The sequence below is a fragment of the Trachurus japonicus genome, chromosome 17 (assembly GCF_045865225.1).
Source record: "Trachurus japonicus isolate A0001 chromosome 17, Traja_1.0".
Lineage (NCBI taxonomy): Eukaryota > Metazoa > Chordata > Actinopteri > Carangiformes > Carangidae > Trachurus > Trachurus japonicus.
The window spans coordinates 27,144,537-27,153,185 of NC_140923.1; positions in this window are offsets into that span (position 1 = coordinate 27,144,537).

The following is an 8,649-nucleotide window of genomic DNA, read 5'->3' on the forward strand; positions in this document are numbered from 1 at the left end:
GCAGAACATCATCTAAATGCCATTTGTATCGTTTTTCAATGAGAAAAATGTAACGAAACGGCTGTCAGCAGCGCGATTATTTCGTCAGCTCCAAACTCACCCGTCTGCACCTCGATCACACAGTTTTCCACACAGCATCATTTACAGTAACTCACGTGACACGTCTCAGTACAGATCCGCGGGCGCTGCCGGTGTGTTTTTAAAATTAGCGAACTACTCTAGGCTACAGTAGCGCCGCGGTTCCTCATTCCCCACCTTGTTTGACTGAGAGTGTTTCAGGATGGTTTTCGTGAATGAACAGGCAACATGTCACTGTCAGAGTTTCACTTTACCGCGCGCAGCTGTCATGCAGTGCGCGCTCCTCTCTCTCTCTCCCTCGCTCGCTCGCTCGCTCTCTCTCCGCCAATAACGGACAAGGAGCGCTATGCGGAGATGAACGGAACGAGCCAAAAGCCCAAAATCTATTCCTGACGTCTGCGGTCGATATAAAGTCGATAGCTTTCATTCATCCATGTTTTAACAGACAACACAAACAGCCGTGCTGCACCCACAGTCATGTGGCTCAGCAGCCAGCTGACACACAGCACAACAACACAGCGCAGCAACATGTGCAGGCTGCTGCAGCAGTGCACGTTAAAGGGACACCGCCGAAAATAAAATAAATAGGCTACACATAGTTTTTTTTTTTTTTTTTTTTTTTAAAGTATATTTTTTGGCTTTTCATGCCTTTATTCGATAGGACAGTTGAGAGTGTGACAGGAAATGGGAGGCAGAGATGGGGGGAATGACATGCAGGATAGGGCCGTCCGACGCGGGACTCGAACCGGGGCCGCCTGCAGCGAGGACTATAGCCTCAACACATGGGGCGGGTGCTCTACCAACTGAGCTAAACACCGCCCCTACACATAGTTTTTAAATTGTTTTGCGCATGTTTTCATCCAAAAAATGACCAAAAATGAGCACTATAAGCGGATTTCTTGATCACTATAAACGAATTATTTAAACAGCATTTGTATAGAAATGATTCCGTCCCAAGCCTTTTGATCTATATAAGCGGTTGATTACTATATCCGTGATCACTATAAGCGGTTTCCACTGTACTTTTACTTTTACTTGAGTACATATTGTTGGAAGAAATGTACTTAGTTACATTTTAAATAGCTTAAGTTACAAAGTAAAAAATATATAACTCTGTGTGGGTTGTCAAAAGTAGCTACGCCGCTGCTGCCTCGATTTCTCCCCCTTCACAGACGCACACAGCAGCAGGCAGGTCATCTATGCAGGCAGGTACACACCTCTTTCCCCCTCACCGCTACGTGAGTTTGTGCATAACAGGGCTCGTCGCTATGTTGTCGTCTTATATTAGCCATTAGCCACAGCTAGCGGTTAAAAGCTGACGTTAATGATTAAAGACAACGTTATCAGGCATGTCCATCTATTCGGCTACGTTTATGGTGACCGTGCCAGACACACCAGGGCTGAAGGCCGGACCGGCGGTCCGTTGAGTTAAACGTAGGAGCCCAGTCAGATCCATGGCCATGCTCAGAGGAACAGACAAGCAGCCCACTGCTTCAGAGCAGTTACAGTAAAGAGGCAAGAGAGAGAGAACCTACAATAAAATCCCCCCCCCCCCCTCCTCCTTCTCCTTGAGAGCAGACAGGAAAGACAGTAAAAAAAAAACAAAACAGGTGTGTGTGAGTGAAAGAGGGAGAGAGAGATTTTTCTTTTCTTTTTTTATCCATATTGAAAATGGTATTGAGTAACGAATATTTTCCTTAATATCGATATTGAGTTGGAAATTTTAGTATCATGATCATGATCGTGACAACCTTAGTGCCAGTAACTGTAACTGTCCATCTGATTGGCTCTGGACAACTGCAGTGTCAGAAGGTCAGAATCAAGTTGGTGCCACAGGAGCTAAAAGATGATGGAGACCAGTGTATCGATGGAGAAGGGACAAATTTGGAACACAGAGACATGCACGGAGAATGTGAGGCCAATCTCTGGCCATTATACCCCCCCCCAAAAAAAAAAAAAAAAAAAAAAAAAGTAACTAAGTAACTTTTACTCTGAGTAAATTTTAAATGAACTACTTTTTACTTTTACTTGAGTAGATTTTTACACCAGTACTTTTACTTTTACTTGAGTAAAATTTCATCAAGGTAACTGTACTTTTACTTGAGTAGATTTTTTTGGTACTCTTTCCACCCCTGGAGCCGAGAAGGTGGAACATAGTAAAATATTTTTCATTCTAGTTTTTAGAGGTTGCATTAAAAAAATATATATATATAAAAAATAAAGTTATTACTTAACATCACGTTCATAAGATGTGTAGTGCGTATCTGAGCCGTTTTGGTCCATGTATGTAAGCCTTTTTTTCCCCCTGGATTATATTTTCTAAAGTTACAACAATATATTAATATAATATTGTTTTCGTTTCATTTCGTTAAGTAAAAATCAATCAATCCATTTTCTTTGAAACTGAGATTGCAGAGCACCAGTTCATAGCGATTTTCACAACACTCCGGATCAGCGGTACCACGATGCTGGTTATCAACTCGGTAACTCAACCCTGGTTTGTCTTATTGTTAATCTGTGAACGCGCACGTATAAAGGACAGATTCAAGGCAGCAGACAAATCACAAACAGAGCACCGATGCGTCAGAGAAAGCGAGTTGAGCGCAGCGCAGCGCACACCTCATTTCTCCTGTGAGGAAGAAGAGGAAAAAAGAAGCTTGTGGTCCGACCTGACCCAGTTATTGAATGTTTACGTTTATTTAGAAGAAGTTTAATTGGTGCTGATTAAACTTGTAAATGAATGCTGCTCGGATCGATCAGACCTATTTTTAAACAGTGGCCAAACAACAGAACCATTTTATTATATTAGACTAGTCTCTCTAAACGGGTCCGCTCAGCACACACACACACACACACACACAGTCAAAACATGGATGAATGAAACCTATCAATTTTGTATCGGCCGCATCTTGTAGCCTATTTCTATCGAGGAAAAGTTATTTCAGGACATCCTATGTTGTATCGCCCAGCCCGAAAGTGACACAGGCTCTTGCCCGTTCATTCACAAGAAATCATCCAGCTACACTCTCAATCAAACAAGGTGGAATGAGAAATCTGTGGCACTACTGTACAGTAGTTGGCTCATTTTAAAAACACACGGGTGTGTTTGGAGCTGGGCACATTGCAGCTTCTGGTGAAAACAAAATTACTCCTCCACAAAAAATCTGCATGACTCTCCCGTGACTCACACGTGAATCTCGCGTGAAATCGTCCAAATGAAACTAGTACCCACTGTACCAGCCGAATAATAAGTCACCTCTTTTCGTTACATATTAGGGCTGTCCCGATTAATCGACCTAATCGATTACGTCGATTACGTACGTTGACACGTGCAACATACCGTCGAGTTGTTTCCGATTACGTCGATGGCGTAAATACGTCGGGTTGTGAACCATAGACTGTAACACGTGCAGCAGAAAAACACATGCTGTACCACAGCAGCACCACCGCGATGAACTAGCACCTGAAGCTGCAATATCGTTCAGTTCATTCACCTCCGCATAGCGCTCTTTCGCCGTTATTGACGCTCTCTCTCTTTCTCTCACTCACACACACACACAGAGCGCAGGGCGCATGCATGACATCAGTGCGCGGTAAAAGCGAAACTCCGATCGCGGACCCCCAGCGCCCCCCTCCCTCGTCGGACAATCAAACCACCCGCCACAGTCTCCTTGCTTTATGTATCCATAGATGTAAACACGTCCTTGTGTTGCGTGTTGTCTTTTTTTTTCTTTATCCACGCCGCTGCTGGTCTCTGTGCACCCGGACGCAGCACAGCATGCAGATCGTATGTGAGGGTGATGTCCTGCACCCCCATCTTAAAAAAAACACTGGTCTCCATGACTATACTAAATAAATGTGCCTATTCAAAATCATTGTGCTAATATTTCAGTGTGCACTCTGCTTTATCTGTCTATTTTCCAAGTTAAAGCAAACTGATGTGGCACAGTTTTTCCCCTCCAAATAAAAAGATTATTTAGAGCATTGGTTCCCAACCTTGGGTCCGGGCCCCCTTCAGGGGGGCGTCAGAGATGTCAGGGGGTCCACAGAGCTTTGTTTGTTCTGAGGTTGTGAGGTTATCAAAATTAGATTTGTGCATATTGAAATTTTAAAATTCCAAGAATACATCCAATTGGATAATCAAAATCAATCAAAATGAACAGGAACAAAAACCTACATACAACCTACCTGCTTATAGGGACTTGATAACAATTGACATAAAGACAAAATAAAAATAGAACAAAATATAATAAAACAAAATAAGGATGGCACAAAATAGAATAAAAAGGCTTGTCTTTGACAAAAGCAAGGGGGGTCTTTGAGGACAAAAGGTTGGGAACCACTGATTTAGAGGAATGCACACCAGAAAGAGTATCTGAAGAATTTAAATAAGAGAAGTGTTCAGAAGTGTTTTTTTGTAAATGACTAATCGTCAACCAAAAAATAATCGTTAGATTAGTCAAAAAATTAATCGTTAGACTAATCAACTAATCGAAGAAATAGTCGATAGATTAATCGGGAGAAAAATAATCGTTTGGGACAGCCCTATTACCAGGGGCCAAGACGCCGCCGCCACCGCACCTGACACCGTCTCCCAGACCGTCATAGACTACCATTCTCAATCAGACTGGTCTCCTATAGGACCGAGTCTGGCTCCAAGTTTGAGCAAAGACATGAGCAAAGACCTGACCAGGTCCGACCAGTGTTTAAGCCTGGACTCTGGACCCTATGCGGCTGGACTCACGAGCATTTTTTTTTTTTTAATTCTCCGCCGGACCGCAGCAAAAAAAACAAAAAAACAAAAGAAGAAGAAGGCCGTAGTTGTGTTTAGAGACGTGACAGGTGGGGCATGACAAGCTGGTGATCAGCTGTGGTCATTGAATTGTTAGACTACACTACAGTAGGTCATTTCAATTTGCGCATCTGTGTTTTTTCCTTTTTATTTTATCTATGCGCATCGAGAGTGAGTGAGAAACAGAGAAACAGCACACGAGATGATTGCCAACCGGCAAAAACTGAAACGAGACGGTTATAGAGAGGAAAAACACAGAATGTACAATATGTCCAAAATACTTTGTCCCGTCGTCACGACGTGAGTGAGGGAGGATCGGATGGTCGCTCAGGTTTAGTGATGAGGAAAAACTGTCATTGTTAGCAGGTGTTTCAAACAGACACGTCACTAACTTTATTTTGAAGGGACAGATTAGATGTTGATTTCGTTAACAGTGACTTTGCACCCAAACATTAAGCACATAGGCTATCGGGCGCTGTCTCATCCGGTACAATCGACCCCGCGTGGAGGCTCGCGCTTCAGTTAGGCGTCTGTTCTATTTTTCACGCGAGCCGTTAGCGCCGTCTGTCAAGCTGGATAGACGGATCGTACCAGACAGGAAGTCGGGCACAGAAAAGGCGAGAGAATCCGGTCAATTTTCAAAATAAAATGATGATTACTGGTAATGAAGTTGTTGCTTGTCCGTCTATAAATATTTGTCAGTTGCGTCTGCACACGAGACACACACACACATCCATACATACAGAGCTAGAGACAGACCTGTGTGTGTGGAGTACAGACGAGTGGAGTCGGTGTTTTCCCGGCGCGGAGAGCAGGAGAAGCAGCTCACCAGCCAAGTGCCTGCGAGGACGCGCGCAGCGCGCCGCTCCGGCTGTGAGAACTACATTGTTGCGAGTTGGCTACGGCAGAGGCTCTGCGCCGTGCACACTGTTTCGGCTGCCTATTTTGTCATAGTTTATCAACATTTTTTCGTCATTCTTCATTAGGATAATGTTAAGTTAATTTTGTGGTGGGGACAAAATTGTTCTTGACAAAAAGTGGTGGGGACATGTCCCCAGCGTCCCCAGCGTTAATGACGCCTATGCCTATTACATATACATCAGTTTCAGAACTTTTCATTGAGATAACAGTATTTTATAGCAATACATGCTTAGAAAAGAAGCCAAAGCCAAATAAATTGTAATCTTATTGAATAATCAAAACATTCCAAATTGGGAAACCTTAACATGGCAAAACTAACAAACGAAACACTCCTTTTATTCTATTCTATTCTGTATTCTGTTACTCAGAGATGTTCACAAGTCTTTTTTTGCAAGTCCAAGTCAAGTCTCAAGTCTTTGGTCACGAGTTCAAGTCAAGTCTCGAGTCTCTAAAAAATAAAAGTCTCCTGTCTCTTCACAGTACCTATTGATTAGCTGTTTATGATCACTTTAAATAGGCTATTGCAATGCAATATGAAGAAAACACACAATGAAAGCTTTCCTTTAAAGAAAAACTGTATTCTGAGTCAAGAAAGAATCAAGGCTGCTCTGCATGTGTCTGACAGAAGAACTGCTGTTATTATTATTTTTTAATTAGCTCAGTCAACTCGTGGGGGCGTGTCGACCCGTGCAGACTTCCATACGGGCCTTCAGTCATATTTCGCAGCAAAAAAAACCCAAAAAACTTTTCCTACAGTAGCCTGATATGTGCCAGACCAGTTATGCAGCAGTCCCCGTGAAGGAGGGCCAGACAACAAATGTTGTGCCTCACCTGTACGGACGGTGCGGCTATAGGCTATTAAAAAAAATAAATTAAAAAAAGCCGGTTCACAGTCACCTGTCACTCACTCACAGCTGACTGCGCTGTCAGAGGAGCTGCTGTCCCTCTCTCTTGTGTTTGGCTGCACTCTGGCACGAGCCAAAAAAAAAAAAAAGATTGTTCACAAGTCCCAAAACACGAGTCCAACTAGTCAAGTCTGAAGTCTCTGTGTGTGCAACTCGAGTTCGAGTCGCAAACTGAGTCCTCATCTCTGGTCCATAGCTTCGTGAGCGCGAGAGAGATAGGCACGCACGCACACACACAGCTGCAGGGCAAAGCGCTGTCAACCGGCGCGGAGAAATGCACGTCTGGTATGAAAGGGAGGGCTCCGGTGTGCGGCGCTTTGCAGCGCTTCCGCGGTGTCCACGTGTGACACTGGTGTGAGGCTACGTTGCTTCTGAGGGGAACTGTTTTCTACAGCTGGGTCATCGGGGGAGCTACTTCAGTGCGACACAACACGGGACAAGCGGGACAAACATCTACCCGCCCCCGTGGCGTGTAGCCCTCCAAAAGTCGCCAGGGGAAGATTTTAGTCGCATTTGGCGAGTGGCGACCGTTAGTTTACAGCCCTGGCTCTGAATCGCCCTGCTGTAAGCGGGCTGATGCCAGGGTTCCCGCCTGTTGCTCCGGCCAGTGTTTCCCACAGTTTCAAATAAATTACGTCCGCCACGAATAGATTTTTCGGCAATATCGTTCCTTTCATTCATCTCGCTCTTTCGCTGTATTGGCGCACGCACACACACACACACAGGCGGGGGGGGGGGGATGGCGAGTGCGCGGTAAAAGCGAAGCCGCCTTTCCACTGCAGGAGTACGGCCTGATCAGTGCGTCCACTTCAACAGATCCCCGACTCTTTCAAATTACGTTAAATCTTAATAAATAACATGGAATTATGGGGATTTGTTCTGTAAATTAATATATACATATTTTATTTTAAACTTTTTGAACGTTTTTTTTTTTTATGAGAGGTGCCGGATCTGCCCAAATAAGTACCGGAACACAGCGAGGCCAAAATTAAGAGGTGCCGGATCTTGTTCCGGCAGGATGGCTCAAATTAACCCCTGGTCCCGCCCATAATCAAGGCATTTTTTGACTTTCAAGCTTAGAGCACGTCATCCAAAAACTGAGGGGTTTAGTTGCTCTTTAACAACATCAACACCAACTACTGTAATTTCCGGACTATAAGCCGCTACTTTTTTCACATGCTTTGAACCCTGCCTATACAACGATGCGGCTAATTTATAGATTTTTACTGGCTAACGACCTCTGGAGGGCACTCTAGCAGGAAGCGCAAGTGAGACAGACATGTGGGGAAAGATTATGCGCTGAAGAAGTTTTTATTTTTTATTTTTGTGTCATATTTGTATGTTTTGAGTTGAGAAAACAAACTATTGTAATTCTCTGTGTTGTCCTTGATATTCAAGCAAGTAGACTCATGACACCATTCATTTATAATATCGTAATCGCAATCGCAATATAGTCCACAATAATCGCAATCGCACATTTTCATCAAATCATGCAGCACTAATAGACACTAAACTTACCTTTGATGAAAATTGTGAAGCTGTGTGTAAGAAGGGACACCAGCGTCTTTTCTGTTTAAGGAAACTGTCTCACTTTCATGTTGACAGATCACTGATGAAGTTGTTCTACCATGCTTTTATTGAGTCTGTCCTTTCTTTTTGTATGGTGGCATGGTTTGGCAATCTGTCTTTAAAGAGCAGGAACTCACTGAGCCAGGTCGTCAAATGGGCGAGCAGGGCTAGCAGGACTAGCGGTGAGACACCGCCTAGCCCAGAAGCCCTGTATATAAGACAGCTGCAGTGGCTCACTGGTTCCATCTTAGGGGACAGGTCTCACCCCCTGTATAGTGAGTTCCTGCTCCTCCCATCTGGCCGCAGGTACACTAGGACCAAAACTAAAAGGCACAGGTGTTGTCTGAGGAGGGAAGCCTCAGATGCCTTGGCTGCCTTGTCATT